Raw genomic sequence first — 23,031 nt, 5'->3', positions numbered from 1 at the left:
GAATCTCCTATCTGTACAAAAACAAATTTGAGATTATGAAACCAAACACGTTTTCCTAGAAAAGCCACCAAATTACAATCCGCCTGTCTGCTAAGAAATTAAATTAAACACCAAAATAGAAATCCTCTTAGCAGAGCGCCCATCGTCGTCAACAGGAAGATAAGGAGCTCGTCGCCTTGACAGCAGCCGCCTTCTTACACATTTCAGCAGATAAAAACCTTCAGGCACTTGTGGAAAGCGTCAAGAGGTCCAGGGTAGCCACACACACACACACACACACACACACACACACACACACACACACACACACACACACACACACACACACACACACACACACACACTCACTCACTCACTCACTCACACTCACACACACACACACACACACACACACACACACACACACACACACACTCACTCACTCACTCACACACACACACACACACACACTCACACTCACACACTCACTCACTCACTCACTTTGATCTTTTCTTACACTTTAATATTGTGACTTGTATTTATATCATTTTTTAGGTGATTTATATGTCAAAAAATATCATAGAGCAGTTTTTTCACTAGATTGCATCAGAGTATTTCCTATCTTGTTACGATGAATGATTTAAGGGATGTTAATTTTGTACATGTTTTTTAGTCTCTTGAATCTTACAGTCTCCCGTTACTTGCTTCAAATTAGGAAAACAACTCAATTGCATCTAGTTTATGTCTTCACTGATTGAAATATTCATACTTAAGGCATTTTATTTTTTAATATTCTAGATGTGTGGTGCATGACTTTATACATATTTCCCCTCAAATACAACCTGACATATTTAAGATGTTTCTAAAGTTTGGGGTCCTGAGTGGAATTTTAGAGTGGAATTTTAAAGTTGTTTCAACTTTTAACAGTTTCTCTCCCTAAGTTTGTAATGATTGACCTAGAAGTACAGTTAAAGAGAGGGTTGGCAATAGTTTATTTTTCATTGTCAACAAATGCCATGAAATAATCAAAACCAACAATGAGCATCTCCTACTTACAAGACTCATGCTGTGTCTCAAATCACGCACTTCTGTACTTACACTTGCTATTTTGAGTACATCACACGTTTACACTGACAAAGTATGGCCACATGAAGTGCACTACGAGTACCCGGATGCTGCACTTAAAGCGGTGTGGAGCGGAGTGTGGATTGCTGGACACTACAACACTCAACGGCTGCCACCTTTGCTACGTAGTGGAAGCCAAGGGACCACCAACGCATTTTTAAACTTGTGAAAATGGCTTATCCTGACAGCGACCTCAGAACTATACAAATGTAGTTTATATATGTTTTTTTCCGATAAGCCAGAAAACAAGCCGGTATATATTATGTCGGGGTGAAAATAGGTGGCAGTAATGCTCCACCCGGCTGCAATTTAACATTTAACAGACGAAGAAGAAGAGTAATTTCCGGTCGGTGCATAACGGCCGTGCAAGATTTGAGACAACACTACCCTGTCTTCATTGTACGGCAGACACAAGTGAGCACATAGTGTACACAATGTACTACATGTAAGTGTACTCACAGAAGTATCCAAATTGAGACACACTGTTACTATCCAAATTGTGATCCATGCTTTTTCTCTGTGCCAAAGAGCTCCATTGTTGTTAAAAACACATCGGTGAGTTGCACTGGGCGACATGTTCCTTCATTACCATGAACCCACAAACTGTTTATTTTGACTCTATCCCATATACACCATCATGCTGCCACAAATAATCACTAGAGCGCCAAATGTAGATTAATCCGCCTCTGAAAATAGTCCCCAACAAATGCACTATTTCCTCCTGTTTGTTTGATTGAAACTAAACTGACTAGCTTTTTTAGGAAATAAGTTGAGAGTGTTACTACATTTCTAGGTGCCATTATTGTTTTCATTTTATTCTCTTACCTACAAATCCCCATCCTTATGTTCAGAGGTGCCATTGACACTGTTTGTTTTGTCTGACAATATTTAATGAAGCTGCAAAAGTACAGAAAAGGTAGCTTAATGTAAAGGACAAATAAATCCAGCCGGAACATCCATTTTGCCCGCTGTGACGGCGCGGCTTTCAGCCGATCCGTTCGCTGTGTGGTTAAAGGTTAGCAGGCAGCTCATGGTGACCCAGCTCTCTAATAGGAAGCTGCATGTGGGTGTTAATTGGGTGGCTGTTTGTTCTGGCAGATTCTGTGAACATGACTAAGCCACTGGTGGTGTTGGTGAGCACAGCGGGTTACGGCTTCACGACTCCCGTAGGAAGCTAAAATCTGTTAGCATAATTGGCACGTACATCACTCTGCGTGTCTGAGTATGTGGACTTTTTCAAGATGTATCCTGCAGTTGATGAGATGTATGATGTCTGACTCAATCAAAGCTTCTGACACTGTGTGCGTGCATGTGTGTGTGTGTTTACATGTACACACGTGTATGCTAACGTTCGTAAATGCGTTGTCGACAGTGTGCATCATCTGCTGTGTTTCTGGAGGAGGGAAATTCGCTGTCGAGCTGACATAAGGCGGCTGAAAAGTGTGTGTGTGTGTGTGTGTGTGTGTGTGTGTGTGTGCGTGCGTGCGTGTGCGCGTGTGTGTGTGCGCGCGTGTGTGTGTGTGTGTCCGAGAAAGTGAGAAGTGTTTGTAGGAGGCGGGAAACCGGGGATACGCTTACACATTAATCTGCTAGCAGGGAGGTGGGGGGCTGATAGTGCTCATTTATCTCGTATAAGACAGCGATAAAGTGTGTGTGTGTGTGTGTGTGTGTGTGTGTGTGTGTGTGTGTGGGGGGGTTTGCTGTTATGTGATTATCTGTTAACTCAGTTACCGTGTAGCTGTACATCTCGGGAGTGCTTGGCAGGGGAAATGATATGCACCCTATACTCTGTTAGGATGGAAAAAGCTGCAGTGAAATTCTCGACTGAAGCCACTGAGGTTTTGTATTCTTCAAAAACACCTTCTCTTCAGCTGCAGACTCACTGAGGCGCTTCCTACACTGTGGCACCGTTCCCAAAGGGGAGCGTTTGGAGGAAATTCAAGGTGGTGTGACAGAAATCTGTAGATAGAGCACAAAAAGTGAGAGAAAGCTAACATTAAAGGAGAGATTTGTAAATGGAGCCGTTGAAAATGATGGTGTTGACTGTTTGTCATTACCTCTGATGACTGCAGTTAGATTCCCAGCTTTCGACTGACTTTCCATGTAATGATATGTCTTATGCCGTGACTATTGCTTAACATGTTTTGATACTAGTGCACTGTGGAATATAAATATGTTACAGGCAAAATACTGTAAATCACAGAAATTATGGTTTTAAGTGAGAAACTGTCTCATCAAAAAGTAATTATACAAGATAAACAATCTTATGAAGCATTCTGTACTTGGGACAGTTTTCACTAGTTGGTGTTACGGCTACTTTCCATACGGCACTAAAGATATTGAGGTTGAATCTGAAAACAAAAATGTGACTTTGCAGAGGTGAAAAATGCATCGCAAGTTTACGTAAATCTAAACATTTGACTCCCAAATATTAAACATGAGCTGCATCTACCAAAGTCAGACTGTTTGTGTTCTTTCACTTCAAGATGAAGTCCATTGTTTTGAGCAAGCTACATTTAGGTTAGGTGTATTTTTAGTTGTTTGTCTCTTTGGGCCACAGTCAGTGGAGAGTTTTTTGTGTGACCGCTCAGACACACTGATTTAAAAACACACCGACCCCCAGTTGTTTCAGACCCTTTCCTTTCCCTCACATTCATGGAGCCGTATGACTAATAATACTTTTTTATTCAAGTGTCATTTAAAATAGTCATCTCCAGCAGATGTGCCTTTGCCTCAATTTGTGCCACTTGATGCAGAGTTGTAGCCGTTTGTCTTTTTTCACAACTGCTTTTGCATTCATAGAGCAAAAAAATATCACCTCACAATGCACATGAATAATACAAATATTACAAAGATTGTTATTACTCAGATGTTACCCTAATGGTTGTATGTTGGTAATAACAGGATAATAACAGAGCTTAAAATAATTACCCTCACTTGCCTCATTATCTTACTAGGAAAAATAAAATCACAATATTACCCAATTATCCACAGTGTTACTCCTTAGATTTACATATTTACCCTTTTATTACTGAGCTATAATGTAGCATTGCTGAAAAATGGTGTCATTGGCCAACTAAGGCTACATCTACACTACTATGTTTTCCTTATTAAGTGGTGTTCTGAGACAAAAACAATCTCCGACTAGGCCTGCACGATAAATCGTTATAAATTTGCGATGTCGATTCACCCCTGTTCACAATTTAACTTTTAAATGACTTCGATTTTATTTATTTTTTAATAAAAAAAATAAAAATAAAAAAAGTTTTAATTATGTAAAGACATGCTCAAGGAGTTCAGATAGAGCCTGTATCCAGGCCATATTTAGTTCCATGTGTTATATGTCACTATTTTTGGTAGCCTATTGTACTTAAATGGCCAGTATGTACTTTATTCATTGAAGCCTCTGTGTTTACAGGCTTGTGGTGATACGCAATGTGCTATAGGTGCCAAAAAAAATCTAGGTTTGGTACTGCCATTTTGTTTTGTTTTGTCATGGTTCATGTGTGCAATAAACATTACACTTAAAATCCTGGCAGAGAATCAGAAATCAATTCTAAGCTAAAAAAAAAGTCGTGATTCATATTTTAATCGTGCAGGCCTATCTCCTAATTTGTATAGTCTAGTATATATGTGCTTGTAGCACACGAGAAGCCCCGTGGTGAGGAGCAGAGAGTAACAATGGTGCTTTTCAGGTGTTGCGCTAATCACTCCGCCCAAGTAGCAGAAGTAGCAATGCTTCGCCTTCTGAGAATATAGTTCCCAGTTTGTATACAGTTAGAAGATGGCTGCGTCTCATGTGACCTTGTTATTTGTACACGCTGTGACTATACAAATCACAACATGTAAATAGGAACATGTTGGCTTTATTTTGTCACTTATTGGGAGCAGTAGGCTAGATGGAGCCGGTTACCTCCAGGATCTGTGCTAAGCAAGGCTAGGTGTGGGTGCGCCAGACAGAGTTACGACACGCACGGAGATGAGAAGGGTATGTATGGACTAATCTAACTCTGGGGGATACGGTGAATAAGACAAAGTCCCAATAAGTCGGCGTGTTACTTTAAAGATAAGAGCACAGGTACCCGGATAGCTCAGTTGGTATAGCAGGCAACATATAGAGGTTTACTCCTTGACGCAGTGGGCCCAGGTTCGACTCCGACCTACGGCCCTTTGCTGCATGTCATTCCCCCTCCTTCTCCCCTTTCATGTCTTCATCTGTCTTGTCAAATAAAGGCCTAAAAATGCCCAAAAAATAATCTTTTAAAAAAAAAAAAGAGATAAGAGCACCACCTAAAGTATAGAGAAACTTGAACCTCACCACTAGAAAATTCTAAGAAAGGCACTGTTTGATAGACAGGTGGTCTCTGGATAATGTAGTGCAGAAACACCTCAGCTATGAGCCTTACATACCGAAAATAAAGACACAAAAACCAGAGAACCCGGTAGATTACCACTCTAAAGGAAAACTCATGTAGAGAAAGCACAGCAGGTTTATAGGGGAGGCTCCAGGTCTGTTATTTTCCCAGTGGGGCCACGATAACCTAAAGATTAGAGAAGCAAGCTTTTGAGCTGAAGATGCACAGTTGGTCTCAGTAAAGCCTGCAGGCTGCAAGACATCTGGACAAATAGTAAGAGACTATAGATGCATTGGATGGCTTCCACAGGGACTAAGGCAACGCAGGTGTCATTTCTGCTTTCGTTGGGATTAATAAGATTAAGGCGGAAGGAGGAATATCTAACTTTTACATGTTTCTTGATAGATTCAAGTCTTCCGCCAATATTTAAATACATAAAATGAATCAACCATTTACTGGTTAAGAAGGAACCAACAGCATTTTCAGCTGCGAGAATTTGAACATTTTAAGGAACTCGGGAACTTTGCCTGCAGTTTGACCATAGGAAGCTACTGTAGTTCCTGTGTTTATTCCTGGGCCATGGTTCCAAGTATAAACTGAGTATGAATCTTAGCTGAGAAATAAGACAATCAACAAAGATGTCCCTTTTAATTTCATCACTGGACTGCTTTGCCTAATATTGGCATTTCTTGAGATGCAATGACAGAACAAACATGAATTCTAGAAACATTTAAAGCATGTAGATCCGACTGCAAGTTAGTTCCTGGGGCTGTTTTGTCAAAGGGGCCAACAGACGCCTGGATGCTGAAGCCAAAGCTACTTGGCGCAGGCTACAAAAATACTAAAAACTTAGCTCAGAACAACAGTATTAAAGTACATAGGACCCGACTGACTTCTCTATCAGAGTGAATATTTTGTTTCCAATAAGTTTGCCTCTAATGAGCAACATTTACATCTTCTCTGTGTGTGTGTTGGTGTCAAATAATTGTTACTTATTTGTTAAATAGAAATTAGGATTAGGCTCCAGTCTAGAAAGCCAAAAGCAAGAAGTAAACAAAGAAACCATTTTGTACCATTTTAGGGTCTGATTTTTACATTTATTCTCAAAGTGTCTGTTCACTCAGGCGATCAGTTGTGTTACTCGTATGTATGTGTGTGTGTGTGTGTGTGTGTGTTAGAGAGTCACTGCATAAAAAAAAGAGAGGTGCTTTTAGCTGGGAAAGGGGGACCAGCGAGGTGTGGAGAGAGCTTTTTCTTTCAAAGCAGAAAAGCTTTATTTTTCTGGGAGGTGGAGGCCGATTGTTCAGGTCGTTATTGTGTATGGGAGGAGTGCTCTGTCACTATCTCAAGTAGTGGAGAGGAGGGAGATGAGAGGAGAGCAATAGACGGCTTCGGGAAAGATGGGGAGATAGGGGAGAGAAGGTGGTTGCAGGAGGAAAGAGGAGGAGGAAAAAGTCAAGTAGAGATTAGAGGTGGAGGAGGAGACGAGAGGAGAGGAGATGGGGGAGATGCCACAAGCTGCTGAGAGGAAAGATAATTGCCACATGCAGAGCTTGAGAGGCTGTGTGTGTTGGTGTGTGTGTGTGTATAAACCACTCCACTCCAGTGCTCTGCTATTATCTCGGTGAACAGGGGAACCTCCCTCCGTCTGCTCTCCGACAGACAGGCAGTCTATGAGCCCAACAGCTGCTCCACCGCAGGGATTAGATCCAAGCGTGAAGACAATGGGTTGATACAGTACAGAGAGGAAACATGTCCTACAGTGCTAAACAATGGGTTGATATGGCAACACGACACTGTTCTAATGCAAGACATAGGACAACGGCGAGGACATGTGTTGTTCTAGGCCTATATAAGATAACGAGTAATAAAACAATGCACAGTAAGACAATTGTGAAGGTGCCACGATAAGAAAAACACCAAGTTTCTTTCGTCCCTGAGTTTATTGTTTCACTATCTTTATATTCAGAATAGATGTCAAGAATGTATCCTGAACATTTGAAAGGAATACTCCACTGAAAACCAGTTTCACTGCAGCAATTATCCTCATATATTTGCCGAAATATTAAATTAATTAGGCATTCACGATGAGAGGAAACTATATAACGTTGAGTATTGTGATTGTGCTTCCGATGGTAAAATGCACTTAGTTGTGCCTTTCTGCTGCTTTTAGTATTCTGCTAAAATACAACAAATTGGTTGTTGAATAAAAAAAAAACTGAAAGGAAATTATTTCTAACATTATTTTATTGAACAAATTGAACACAAAAAGCACCATTAAAAAAAAACATCTCGTCTTTCACAATGTGTTGGAAGTTGATATATCGCGATGGTGATTTAAAAAATGATTTATTGTGCAACCCTAGATTAAAGTGCTCATATTATGCTCATTTTCAGGTTCATAATTGTATTTTGAGGTTGTACCAGAATAAGTTTACATGGTTTAATTTTCAAAAAACACCATATTTTTGTTGTACTGCACATTGCTGCAGCTCCTCTTTTCACCCTGTGTTCAGGTCTCTGTTTTAGCTACAGAGTGAGACATCCTACTTCTGTACCATGTTTGTTGGAATTTGCACATGCGCAGTAGCTAGGTTAGGCTCACTATTGCTAGCTAGCTGTTTCTCTAACTGCAGTCAGTACAAGGCAGGATTAGCTGGGAAACTTCTTCTAAACGAGGGCGCACTTCCAACTTTGTGTGAAATACCTGCAGAACAGGGACATGTGAGTAGTTCTTTTGTAGATTATGGTGAATTTGTGTGTTGTTGTTGCAGTGTTTTGCCATTGAGAACGAGGGGGCTAGCCGCTAGCATGCTAGCGCTAGCGTGGTTTAGCCCCTTCGTTTCGGCTAGTGATGTAGACGGCCGTGCAGATTTTGAACAACTCACCCGGAGACTGAAGGCAGGACACATTCAGAAACCATATCACTCAAAACAGCATGGATGTTTTTTTTTTCCAAGTTTGTATGAATGTGGAAGCACCAGAGATTTGTTTTTTTTCATAATATAGACACTTCAAAGACACATTTTCCAATTGGTTCCAGTCAGTTAGCAGTTTTGCTTTGTCCCTTATAACCAATGTAAGTAGGTGCATGGTGTTTATGTCCCCAAATCAAAGTTAGGAAAAAGGTATAAAAAAAAATTAAAAAATGTGTCAATCAAATACATGTAAAGAGATGTTTAAAAAAAAAAAGACAACAGTGTCAATTCAATAACAGAACAGTAAGTTATAAAAACTTCATGCACAACAGAGGCATCCACTGTCTGTGAGAGAAACGTCTCCACGTTGAAGTGGTGACATTAAAAGGGTGGGAAGTCATCAGCTCTCTCTCCTCTGACGCACAGCTGAACAAAACACAACCCTGCACACATTTGTCATTTTCTTTGTTTTTGCCAGGGCGGCAGATGTGATAACGCTCCAGTGCTTTGTTTTCACTGCTCCAAAATGGAGGCATCCTCCCCGTAACCATTGCTAACCACACAGGCCTGTGCTTGGGGGGGGGAGGAGGAGGAATCGACGGTCCACTGAGTTGGTTACTAATTATTTCATTGCAGTGTCCCAGTGATCCCTGAACACTTATCACTAACTAGATCACGCAGTCATTCAATAACCTCATGTATGTATTTGTGTGTGTGTGTGTGTGTGCACACACACACTGGCGTCAGCGTCTTTCCCACTCAGTCAACCACTTAGTCATGTTTCCATGAATCACAACATGCAGCTAAACATTAATCACTGTATTAGCTTTGGTGCCTCCCACGCTGAGACGCTCCTAACCCTTCTCAGATCACGAGCCCCGAAAACACAAAGAACAAAACCCCCTCTGAACTCTGACACTGGATGAGCTTCATTTCCCCTTCGTCATGCTCGTTTATTCAATTATCTGCTCCAGTGATGAATGATCACGGAGTCGGGTATCAAAGGCAGATGGAGGCAACGTAAAACACCCTGGAGGCTCTGATTTGCTGTGAACCGACGTTCTGCAAAAAGGATTTGAAAACACATCTAACCTCCAAAAAACGCTATCACCATTCACTGCATTACGTTATTCACTTTCTCCCGGTAAACACTGATTTTGGGATTTGCAAGTCGTCATCTTGACGTTCTGTTTAGAGATTAAGAGGCTGAATTTGGATGAAAAGTTCAGTCCGATTTCTGTGTTGGGCAAGTTCTGACTACATGCTGAAATATAGTCATTTAGATGCTGTGGAAACGACTCGCACATGCAGTGGTGGAGGTAATTTTTAAAGTATAATTTAGTGGTACTTACAGTATATGCCTACTTTACTTAAGTATTTCCATTTCATGCCACTGTCTACTTCTGCTCCACTACATTTATCTGACAGCTATGATTAGTACTTTGAAGATTTAACATGCATACTGAGTTTATAAAATATGATGCAAGATTAATTGTAAGATTAAGCTGCCCGAGCATAACTCTTGCTGATGAACGTGGCTCAGTGGGTGGACTTTTTCTCCGAGAAAGTAAGTTAAAATCGCCTAACATTAGGGTTGGGTATTGTTTTTTTTTTTCTGATACCGGTGCTAAAACGATACTTTTAAAATGGTGCCGGCACCTAAACTGTGCCTGGACCGATACTTTTAAAAAGATTTGAAAAAGGAGCACAAAGCGACATTCGGTGACATTTAAGAACAGCTTGTTAATTGCTAATGCCATATGGTCAAAATTAAAAGATTTATTAAAAATGTAATAACAATAACTTACAGTATAACTATAACTTATTTCCCCAGCAAATTGTTGGTAATTGACAAAAACAACCACTAGATGGGAAAAGGGTGTTTTACAATAATTTTGCATCACGATCCTGGCGAGGCGAGTTTCAAGGAAACACATCGTCTGTGTTGTTTTTTCGACAACGGAAGCTGCAGACTTTTACGTCCCGCTGTTGGAATCCTCTACAGTGAAATACAGTCACACTTTACACCGTTTAGCTGTCAGCATTTTAACCGTGTTTAATCCAGCTGCTAGCTAACGGTAAGTGTAGTGTTAATTAGCGTCACATGCAGCGATGCTCTTGTTGCCGCTAACGTCCGTTTCGGAGTATCAGAGGGCAGCGCAGACATTTAAGTGGCACCGAAATGAGGCAATGAAATCCTCGTTGCTATTCGGTTCTGAAAGATAGTGGTTGTTAAGGCACCGGTGCCATATAAGCACAGGGTCTCGGTACCCAACCCTACCTAACGTTGGCTTGGGAAAAACTGAATATTGATTATCCATTCATTCATCGATATGCAATCAAAGTGCCAATCGGCACAAGCCTACTAGAAATGTTTGTGTTTTTCCCAGCAGGATGAAATCCCTGCACATGTTTTAAGTGGCAAAATGAAATCTGCACACCTGAAAGAAATGGTATAGAAGTTAGTGAAAATTAAAGCCAATGAAGACACTTTGTATGAAACAGAGGTATGGATACTTAAATATCCGGAAACCTTAAATTCAGTCGAACAGATTTAATCACATCTTACCATTGCATTGATCCCACAGGACAGAATCTAATGTCCCCTGATGTCCTCAGCTTGAGGCTGAACTCTGGTTCACCGGTCCAAGACGTTTGTCACACAGACACATGAGGACTCCTGTCATGTTTACCACCGTTTACACTGAATTTAACAAACAGCACAAGCCGAGGCAGAAAGCTCTCTGTGAGGCGAGGAAATCCCCTTGGTGTATTGTGGGTAATCTGCTGATGTGGAACCTGAGCTCTGAAGCACCCCGGTGCTCTACAACAGCACAGAGTGACAGTGACGCTAAGCAGCTTTACTGTAGCTAGCTCCTCAGCTAACCATCCCGCTCTGCCTCTGAGACGACTGCATATCGAACAAATCGCCGAGCAGACGATTACAACGTTACAACTGCATATGCTCCGATACCTGATTAGATTGGTTTGGCTGTTATTTTGCCTCAATGCTTTTGGATTCTGTCCCTTTTTTTTTTTTTGCAGCTTTTTCTTTCCAAATTTCTACTTGTCTTTCGTATTATGTGTTTTTTTGATGAGTGCAGAGAATTACAGGAAATTACATTGTGAGAAAACACACTTTTTAGAAAAGGAGACGGAGCCGTTCCTTCAACTGAGATGGTGAATCCGAGGGAAGCTCTGACGTCTCATTGATTTCACCTCTTAAATCCACTTCTTTCGTGGAGGCGAGGAGGGGAAGGGGAGGAGGCAGATTAGAGAGTTTTTAAGCCCTCGTATATTTCAGGCATGGATAGTGAAACTTAAAGAAACAGTCCCGCCTGAAACACTTGAACACAGCTTGGTGTTGTGTTTTGCACTGCTGGGCCCGTTGAGCAGACAAAGCAAGACGAAAAAAAGAGCATTCACAACAAAAGTAAAGTCCAAATCTCATCACAAAATAACACGAAAGACGGAAACTGATGATAGGGTTGATTATATCTAGCATTTAGTTATGTAGAGCAGTGGTTTCCAACCTGGGGGTCTGGACGCTCCCAAGGAACTGCAAGATAAATCTTAAGCCAACACTTTACTGTCTACTGTGGTCAGCATGAAGTAAATGTGGTCATCAGAGGGTGTATGTGTAGGTTCTGTCTGCGTGCCGTCAATTGTATGTGACCTCCGGACTTGTCCGGACATGTTTGAACAGCGTTCCTTAATATAATCTGATCCTTTAGGGGTCTCAGGATTATTAGTCTATATCCTTGACGTTACACGTCCGGCATTGCTCCGTTGCCGCTGGAAAATCTACCGGATTTCACTCAATTAGGCCGGATATCCGTTGCCTTGGGCTTTCTTTGTGTTGGCGTTTTAAACTCAGGTGGATTTCTGAGGACTATGGTTAACTGCTCCTCAGATCTCTGCAGGGTAAATCCAGACAGCTAGCTAGACTATCTGTCTATCTATCTGAGTTTTCTGTTACACGACTAAAACATCTTTTAAACGTACACATGTTCCACCAAAATAAATTCCTTCCCGAGGCTATTTTGCAGAGCTGCCGCAGCTTTTCTCCGGTGCTTAGCACTGTCCAAGACAATTGTGATTGGTTTAAAAAAAATGCCAATAAAGCGAACAACAAAAGCTGACAATTTTGTCTGGACAGACCATGGATGTATTAAGAGAACAGGGACAGACGAGGAGGTGGAGTTATTGCTCCAAACAATGCACACACACGGCACACGCACACGGCACACACACACACACACAAACATACACACACACTCTCACCCATACACACTTTAGACGGGAACGCAACGGTGGAGCATTTTTAGGATTTCCACTCTGGAGGGTGGTTTCACTTTTTTGCGTTTTTAAACTGTATTTGTGTAAACAGGGCGTTAGTTGCTTGGTTTTAGTCAGGGAACAGCCAAAAGGGTTATAAACTGCTGATCGAGAGTATCTTGAGTATTTCATTGGTGGGATAAAACCTATCCAAGTGCCAGCTATTGTACCAACAATTTTCTGGTTCAATGTACAGATAGCTGAACGGAAAGAAAAAATTCAAGGGCACCTCGAGCCTTCAAAACAGCTTCTATGCTCTTGTCATAGAAGTCTTTTGACTGGAGGGATGAAAACCATTCTTACTTGTTGGTCCAAAATCTCCCATAGCTGTTCAATTTGATTGCTGTCAGGTGACTGTTAAAGCCGTGGCATATCACTCAAGTTATTTCTACACTCATCAAAACATTCAGGGATTCCTTGTTCCCTGCATCGAAGCATCTATCATCTGCACCCTAGTCTAGTCATGCAACCTTTCATGAACTATTACATTTACTTGAATAAAAAATGTCTGCCACTTGTATAGCCTGATTGTCAATAACCAAATGTATTTGACGCAGATAGAGATTGAGATATAAAAAACAGAAGAATCAAGTTATAGTAACTTTAAAGAAGATTGTGCCGCCGGGATGGAACGGTACATCTCTCTGAGTACTTTCTTGCTTTAGTTTCTTAAATCTGCAGTAAAAAGCGTGCAGGAATTTCTGTACAGTAGGTGACAAGTATAACACTGAACCAATGGGATACAGTTCACATTTTGGGGATACATAACCCAACAAGTTATGCATAACAACTACAGTAACTGTTGAATGTAAGTCATTTAGCCCAAATTGAGCGTTGTTAAATTTGTAAAAAATGAAAAAAACATCCTTTATAAGGAACAAGAGACTCAGCCCTTTGTGAGTTTGCAGGATCTGTGCATGTCACAGTCACTAGATGTACTCAGTATTATCCAACATGGCTTCCTTTTAGCCCAGAGACCGGTATAACACAGTAATCAGTATTAAAAAAAATAAATAAATTCAATGACATGCTGTGAAATATGATTATTATTGTCACACTGCACTTGTTTCACACTTTAATGTGAAATGTATGTACCGTCTACCGTGACATGGCTTCAAATGGGGTTGTGTAATGGCTGGCTGGCTGGCTGGCTGGCTGGCTGGCTGGCTGTGTGTGTGTGTGTGTGTGTGTGTGTGTGTGTGTGTGTCACAGAGGTTGTGGCAGCCACTGATGGCCCAGTCACACATTGATCTGTGTTCATTGATTGGCTGGTGTAAGTGCCTGTCAACCATTCTGTCACCACCACCGTCACAAGAAAGATCGCTGTTACATCCACTTCAGCTGACTGTGTGTGACTTTTGTATTAAGCAGCACTGATCCTCTTCGTGCCCAGGAAGTCCCGACCTTCCTCCCTCCTCTATTCTCTCTCTTTTGCCTGTGTTTTCCTCCTTGCTCTTCTATTTCCTTCCTCCTTCTGTTCTTCCTCTGTCTTCTTTCCTTCAGGCCATATTTAAATCGAGCTGGATCCAGGGAACAGTCAATACTGCCTGATCCCTGCAGGTGTGTGTGTTTTAAGTAAAAGGGTGCATGGGAGAAAAGAGAGAAAGAGAAAAAAAAAGATAGCCAATAATTCAAATCCAGTTTTCATTGTTGTTGTTTTTTTACACAAATGTCTTTGTTTACAAGTGTATCACATGATCTATGACTTCTGTACAACATAAGTGAGAAAGTTTATCACAGGTGTGAAATGAAATGTGTCTGTGAGACTGTAAATTAGTTCATGTTTAATAGTAGAGTGGGAGCAAGAGCAGCATTATTTAGTTTCATTTAATTTGTGAGTCAAAGAATTGTCTTTAATAGTTTATTTTACATTGTATTCATTTTAAGGGATACACCGATTCCACTTTGCTTGTTCTGAAAAGTTTGCAAATCTAAATGTTTTATGTTCAAACACCCAAACTGACAGATCTATATCCTGCCCCATCTCTTTTACTTCAACTTTGTTTGAATAATGATAATATGGACAATACAAAGCAAAATTAACTTAATTTTCAATTTCATTGAGATCGCATACATAACACAGCAGTTTGTCACCACTCACAAAGCCCCACATTTGTCATTTGTTACCTGTTTAACTATCTAAAATGGTCTTAAAAATTGTTAAAACCTGCAAACGTATGTTGGATATAATTCAGAAGGAACCCTTCTACAATGTAGAAGGTTTTGAATTATTGTGCACTGTTTGACATTCACAATTATGATTATTGTTATTATAATTACTGTTTGTATTATCCCAGTTTGTCCATAAAGTATCTTCAGTTGAAAGAGACACACATTGTGTTGGTCTGGACTTGTGCAGTGCTGAGTTTCTGTTAATGATCCTGCAAACAGCTGGATGTAACTCCATGCTGAAGAACTTCAACATCCTCTTCACACACACACACACACACACACACTCTCACCCACACAGACACACACACACACACACACACACACACACACACACACACACACACACACACACACACACACACACACACACACACACACACACACACACACACAGTCCAAAAACTGCACACAAAAGCAACCAGTCTCCCCTGCTGAGCTGTTGATAATTACAAGTAAAGCAGTAAACAAGTTGAGAAGGAGTTTTAATGCCATTTGGAGCTGCTGGGCTTCTGTTCTCGAAGCCGCATGCAGATTCACTAATAACTTTCAGCTGAAAAAAAAAAGCAAAAAGGTGATCGACAGATTAAGCAGACATATAAGAACCTAAAACTAATGAGTTGGAGATTTGATAAGTAAATAGTTAACGACCTGATAAACGAGAACAGATGAATAATTAACCAATGAACACGCGAGCGAGGAAGTAAACAAAGGAGAAAATGAACACAGGTGACAGAGCAGACGCCCGAGTGCACGGAACAACAAACTAATCAGATTCTCAAAGAGATGAAGTCGACATCACACACTGCCAAAAAACCTTTCAACTCAAAGAAAATTGTGATTTCATCTTCGTTATTATCAGATGACCTACAAAGCTCCGACACAAAGGGAAACGGCTGTCAATGAGCACAAGACCAGACCTATTTATAAAATTCAGAGGCCTGGCACCGGGTTTCTGTCTCATGAACATCTGTGGATTAATAGATTAAAGGTGCAGTAGGTAAGACTTGCTGAAACTGATCCTGTGTTCCAGTAGAACTACATGAAGCAGGTCATTTAAAAAAAAACTCCAGATGCACCAATCAGGGCCGGGGGGGGGGGTGTCTAACTGCGTGTCAATCACTGCTCATGCACACGCATTCATTCTCCCTTGTGGGGGGAGGGGCTTAGGAGACCGTTTTGGGCTTCAGCAGAAAGGGGGGAGGGACTGAGAAGTTGTCGATGTTCCGATTTTTTGGCTAAGTCCTGGATCTTCACAATCCTACCTACAGCACCTTTTAAATAAATAATTTGAGTGTTGTCGTAATGATGATCTGTGTTTGAGGATTCAACAATCAGCTATAGAGTTGCTAAGTGGGTGGTGTTGCTGGTTCTCAAAGGGTTTTTTTCCCATTCCGTATTCCTTCCTCTAAACAATATGCTTAATGTCACATAACATAGAAACACAGGACTCTCCTGGATTATGTAACAATCCTATAGGTGTAGTTCACCCATTTTCTTTGTTTATGAGAAATCAGCTTTTGTCTGACATTTTGGCCGACTGGCTCTGCATTTGTTTTCAGGCATATTTTCATAAAATGACTTGATTTAATGCACAGTTTCACAGTTTTATGATAAATGATGAATGATCTTTGGATCCAACCCTTGACTCTAAAAGCAGACACGTTATGTGACCGACATGCCCGTCGTCTCCACCAGAGGCAGGAAACTGTCAGGTCGTCCTATCACACACACACACACACACACACACACACACACACACACACACACACACACACACACACACACACACACACACACACAGAGCCTGGCTTTTTCAGATGGCTGGTTTGTAACGATTAGAGAATTTCAGCCTGAATTTGTTTCCTCCCTCCGGCTTTTGTCAAACAACTGCAGTATTTTCCTGCTCAGCATGATGAACTGCACAGAGAGGCTGAACAGGCTCGTATAGATTCTGGAAAACACATGCACACACACACACACACACAAGCCTTTTTGTTGCCCTAAACAAGATTACCTATTTGTTCCCAACATGATTGAGTTTGAAGTTTGAAATTGAAGTTCTAAGAGCTATCATAAAAAAAAACTGTTTGGTATGGCACCTAAAATCGGTTGTTGTAGTCCCATTTTGTAATCCCCAAATTAGAGTTACCTCTTCTAAATACCCATGTTTGGTTTATCACCCCCAAATGTATTTATTCTTGTTTTTGTTATAATCCAAAAAATGTTGTATTAGTTGTAATCCGAAAATGCATTTGTTGAAATTGCATTTTTGTTTTAATCTCAACATCTGGAATGATGTCCACAAATGTGTTGTTGGTCATGCTCTTTATATTAGTTTTAGTGTCGTCTAATTTAAAAACTTTGATGTAATGCCCCAAAATGTATTTTATAATCTCAAAACGGTAAGAATGTGATATACAATGAAATTTAGAGGGAACGTGATAGACTCTCATACACAGGAGCTGCATTTTGATGATAAAACTTTGTTGCCAGAGTGCTGGAGTCCTCCACTTTTTCCATTTGTCAGTCCAATTCCCAAACTTTCTTGGGATTTAGGAGCAGTTTTTGCCTCGATCTTTGGGATGTCAGGTCAATTATACCAAAAAAAAAACACGAAAAGAGGAACCCAAACAGAATTCAGATTTTACAAATAATACGTGGGCCCGTTGTGGTTTAGGGCCTCAAGCCACCACTAAGTTTGCTTATAGCTCAGACCAGCTCTGCACACATACACGCTCACAAATTCAAAAACATTCAGCTGATGCACACACAACCACACAGAAATATACACAAGAATGTAACTCAATAAATGTAATAATGCGTGGGCTTACAAACACATATAAGTACATTAAGACCAGCTTAAACAAATAACGCATTTGAGTGCTTGAATAAAAACACACACACACACACACACACACACACACACACACACACACACACACAGAAGTGTTTGAAGTGATCAATAATGACAGCTGAGAAATACGCAGAATGCAGATGGATCATCGTGGCGGCTAACGTCGGATGTCGACCGTTCATCAGCTCAAGTCAAGCGTGGTGAAATATATAGATGTTGTAGCCGAGTGAAACATTGCCTCGCATCACATTACATTTAGCTGACTGGCTTTTAAGTGGCTCGCTCGGGCGTGAAGACTTTGTCAAACACACGTTAACACCCACATTAGGATGTTGTAACAAACTCACCCAGGCTCCCTTGTTACTTTTAGTTAAAGAATTTAGCCAGTGCTGTTTTTCAAATCATCAAAGTGTAATGGCAGAAAAAAAAGCTTCATATGTCAGATCAGCATCATTATAAGCAACTAAAAGAGAAGAGTTAAAGGTTCAGAGGTCACAGAAAAAAAGAGAAAGATACATACAGTACATTCGGTTGAGGCTATATAAGTACACCTCTTGCCTAACGACATTCAAACAACATTTTCCACAACACCACATATTTCATGTTACCATATATTTCTTGTGTTAAGTCGAGATGGTATCTACTTTTATTTCCATAAGAGATCATTCAAATTAATAGCCAAGTAATTCATTATTTCAGCTTTAGAACAGATTTCTGTTTGACTGTCTCCTTAAACTGTATGGAAGATTTCAGAAATTGATGGAATTACTTTTGGAAGCGTCTGATTGGCCAGTTGTCATTATTAGAAGCTAATTAGGAGTGCACCTCTATTTAAACTCCTACTCTTGATACCAAGGGTAAAATAAATTTAGCCATGACTTCAGAAAAATAATTCTGGCCTAGTTGTGTTTTATTATATGACTGTATAATATATTATATTAATTGTATAATCCTGTGTCTCTTGATTTCAAACAAAACCCTTTGAGACCACGGTCGCTGTGTTTACCATTCAATTTAAAAAAAAAAGAAAGAAATGTTTAACGTTTCTGTCAACTGGTTTGGAGCGAGTAAACTAGGCTACAGCATATTTTGGCCAGGAGTTGGCGCCAAAGACTACACATGGCTGTAATCCAGAGCCATTTGAAGCCAGTAAACAGAGTGGAAGAAGTAGAGCTTGCTTATCGGAAATAAAGCAAACCCATCTACGGGAGAGAAACAGAGAGCTCTTCAGGAACTTGGTTCAATTGAGCAAGTTTGAATTGTTCTTCCATTTCAGCTAGTGTTGGCTATTTTTTATCTTAAAAGACACTGGCAGCGAAAACAGCTGATCAGTCATGTGAGTAAAATGTTGGCTATGTCAGAACTTATTCTGCAAAGGCATTTCAGTGTTCCATTTAGCGCATCAACTCTTTTTCGACAAAGGCAAAACACCCCAAGAGAGCGTTTAAAACTGTTTTGCACAATTAAGGAAGTTTAATTGAATTTTGCGGTTTCCATTTAGGCTTTCTAAAGCTACATTGTGTAAGAGTTTCTCCCATCTAGCAGTAAAATTGTATATGACAACCAACTGAATATTACTTTCTAGCCACTCCCATTCCGATCGTGTTTTAACTCCTACGGTGGCCGTATTATTCCAAGAAGTACGACTTCGTCCGTGAGCGTTCCTTCCGGTATAATAATAGTTTTAGGTTTTTGTTATTTTGGTACCATTTCATTGCTAACATCAGCGATCAGGTTCCCAAACGAATGCAAGCTAATGTTAGTAAAGTATCAGAGTGATCCTCCATCTTCAACAGGCTTTCAAATCTGCCGGCAGGTCGAGTAATCTCTCCCCGGCATTCGTCACGGTGCCACTGAGTGTAAAAGGGTGAAACGCGGAGGTACGTCCCTCTTTGGCTAATGTATTTTAAAGATGGATGCGCAACATGGCAGAATACATACGAGCGACTTGTGTGATTCTGAATGGCAGATTATACGCTTACGAGAATACTTTTATTAGTTGGTGGAAGTAATTACACATGAATGAGCACATATTTGTGAAAGAACAAAGGTTTTTTTTGCTAAGAATCAACTCAAAACATTACACAATGGAGCTTTAAAAATGTGCATAAAAGTGTGACAAGAGGGATGCAGAGATTTCTTATCAGTTCTTGTGGCATAAAGGATGTCATACATGTATTAGCCACTTACAAAGATTGATCACTTTGTATCATTATCTTTGTAAATTGGGTTTAAGCTGAAAAAAAAAAAGTGTTGAATTGAGCTTTAATGAATTGGGCCAAGTGGAGCACTGGCTGAAATTTGAGGCCTGGGCAGATACTTTAATGAGCTCTGAGGGGCTTTCAGGTGACAAGTGGCACCCACACAGACACTGTTCAGTTTCAGTCAGAGGCAGGCAGGTCAGGGCTGTTTGGCAACGGAGAGGAGAACTGGCTAAAACTGTTCCTGGCACATGTCTGTCTGTCCGCCTCCACTTTGATTCATGCAGAACCTCTGAGATCATGATGCAGCGTTTAACCACAGAGCTGACCAGTATACAGTGCAATGAAAGTACACTTTACCTTGATGTTAGGGACACTTTAGGCTGGTGCATCAGCCTCTGCAAAGCAGAACATGTGTGCATTATAGAGAGGTTACTTGGCAGCTGTTTTACCCCTTGCAAATGATGTCTCATTCAAAAATAAAATTGAAGAAATGGATGCGCCCAATAATTTGTGATAATTGTAGTTCCTGCCTTTAACATCATATCCAATGATTTCTTTAATTTTTGAATCTCAATCAACTTAACTAAATTATAAGTACACCAAATTACAAATTTGGAAATCTAGCAGGCATAATGCACCCTCAGGGATTTAAAGTATTAAGTATCAGGGAGTTAAAGTAATGGCATTTGTATTTCTCATTAAAATGATTTAGTTTACTTTAGTTATGTTTTTATGTAACACTCATCCCATCCAGACAGAACTGCAGCACCATTTAATCCCATTTGATTCGACGTGGTGATTAACACAATTACTGAAGTCCGTCTGGATTACAAGACCCGGAGAAATTCAGTGGTGATGTAGAACTGTATCAGTGTTTAGATTTAATTAGTTTAGATTACTGTTGATTTCATTTCACTTCAGTGCTCTCTGTGGGGAAATTAGGTTGTTGTAGCTGCAAAAAACCTTGTACGACTGTAAAAGCCCTCAGTTTATTATAAACCGTAAAAGAAAGATATCTTTTTTCCTTTTTTGAATAATGTCAAATAATGACTGAAATACAAATTACCGATGTGCACAGGCAAAATGAAAATACTGAATGCAGTTCGGAGAGGTATTTCAATATACAACAAATGTGATGCAGTCAGATTGTAGGTCACTGTGACGGCAATCTCACCCCCCCTCCAGACTAATGACAAGATTAGGTTTGGTGATCAGCATGCAGACTGGACACACCTTAAAATAATAGTTATTAGTTTCTGATCGAGATGGATTGACGTTCATAATTCAGATGGCGTTTAAAAGAAGAAAAAAAAAAAGAAAGCTATTCAGCCAAGATCACTGACCGGAGGTGATAATACCATTCCCTCCACATTACATTCTTCTATAAATTCATGGATTGTAATTTTCTGAATTAGACCGAAAGGGAGCTGAGTGCCTTGGCGAGAGAAAGAGAGAGAGACAGAGAGAGAGGAAGTAATACAAGTTTAATGGAGGGAGGAGAGACAGAGAGAAAGACAGACAGAAAAAAAAAAATAGCAGAAAGAGATGGATCAGCCGATCTTCCAACATGACAGCCTCATCAGACAACGGAGTGTGTGTGGGAGGGAGGGGGAGAGAGAGCGAGAGAGAGAGAGAGAGACAGACAGACAGAGAGAGAGAGAGAGAGAAAGAGAGAGAGAAAGAGAGAGAGAGAGAGGAAATTGCTCTGTCAGGATCTCTGGGTGTTGTATCATTATCCTGCTCTCTGCTGCTGTTTGTCTTCTTCTCGTTCTTTCTTTCTTTCTTTCGCCCTCTCTCTGGTCTCATCTACTCTCCTGTCCAGCCGTCAAATGGAACAGTCCATGCAAATAGCTCGGGTTAATAGAGCGAGGGACAGGAGCGAGGGAAGGAGCGCTGGAGGAGAGATAACACAAGTGTCCAGCGTCTCTCCTCAGCCCCTCCCGTCAGCCGGCATGCTATTCTACTGCTGCTGCTGCTGCTATAATGTCAGGTCAGGTCAATTTATTCTCAGTATGAGATGCAAAAAAACATCCTCCTCCTCTAAGACGTTGTTACAAGTAGCATTATTTGGTGTCACAGATATGAGTCAACAATAGGTTCAAGGTAGTCTCGCATTGCCAGACCTTCCTCCTCAGCGCTGCGGAGGAGGGTCTGGCTAGTCCACACAGCATTCCGGGATGGGTTTATTGGCATTTCTTTAAATCAATCACAATCGTCTTGCTAAGCACCGGACAGAGCAACAGTGCCGCTGCAAAATAGCCTCGGGACCTTGTTTTGGTGGAACATGTGTACTTACATGTGTACGTTCAAAGGTTGTTTTAGTTGTGCAACAGAAAACTCAGATTGGACAGATAGTCTAGCGAGATGTCTGGATTTACCCTGCAGAGATCTGAGGAGCAGTTAACCATAGTCCTCAGAAATCCACCGGAGTTTAAAATTACAGCACAAAGAAAGCTGAAGGTGACGGACATCCGGCCGAAATGAGGGACATCCAGCGGAATTTCCGGTGGCACCTGAACAATCCTGGAAATGAAACTTTGTCGATATAGTCTAGGTTTAAGGTAATATAGAGCAAAAATATGCCTTATAGCCAGATAAATACAGCCAACCATAACCTTACAAGTACATCTGCACTGTAAAACAATCCCTTTGGCTTTCTGGTCTGATGGATTGGCATGAGATTCTCTACAGACATTCATGATCCTTAGAGGATAACTTCCAATGAATTGTTGATCCCCTGACTTTTCTTCTTGTGCTACCATGAGTTTGACATTTTCGTTTATTATTAAAATATCTCAACAACTATTGGATGGCCATGATCCCCAGAGAATGCACTGTAAAAAAAACAACTTCCCTTGACCTTTTAAAACTAATGATATTCCCATCATCCTCAGTACTTTGTGTTTAGTGCTAATTAACCACTGTTAGCATTCAAGTGTCCTAAACTAAAACTGTGATTTTAAGCTGCAACGGCAAAGTTCAATCTTGTTCTTCATGCCAGTCAGTTTCCCCCTGTCTCTTTTTAAAGCCAAACATGGAACACATATCCAATTAAGATCTATCTGCATTTAACATGACTTTGTGCT

General features: G+C 40.6%; 1 protein-coding gene across 2 annotated transcripts in view; it reads left to right on the top strand.

Annotated features, from left to right (window-relative positions):
- The window catches only part of galnt14 (UDP-N-acetyl-alpha-D-galactosamine:polypeptide N-acetylgalactosaminyltransferase 14 (GalNAc-T14)), a 191,590-nt gene that overhangs the window by 34,305 nt on the left and 134,254 nt on the right, over nt 1–23,031 (top strand). The window lies entirely within an intron of this gene.

Source organism: Sander vitreus, chromosome 18 (assembly GCF_031162955.1).
Source record: "Sander vitreus isolate 19-12246 chromosome 18, sanVit1, whole genome shotgun sequence".
Classification (NCBI taxonomy): domain Eukaryota; kingdom Metazoa; phylum Chordata; class Actinopteri; order Perciformes; family Percidae; genus Sander; species Sander vitreus.
Note: the sequence above shows the minus strand (reverse complement) of the source record. Positions and strands in the feature narration are given on the sequence as shown.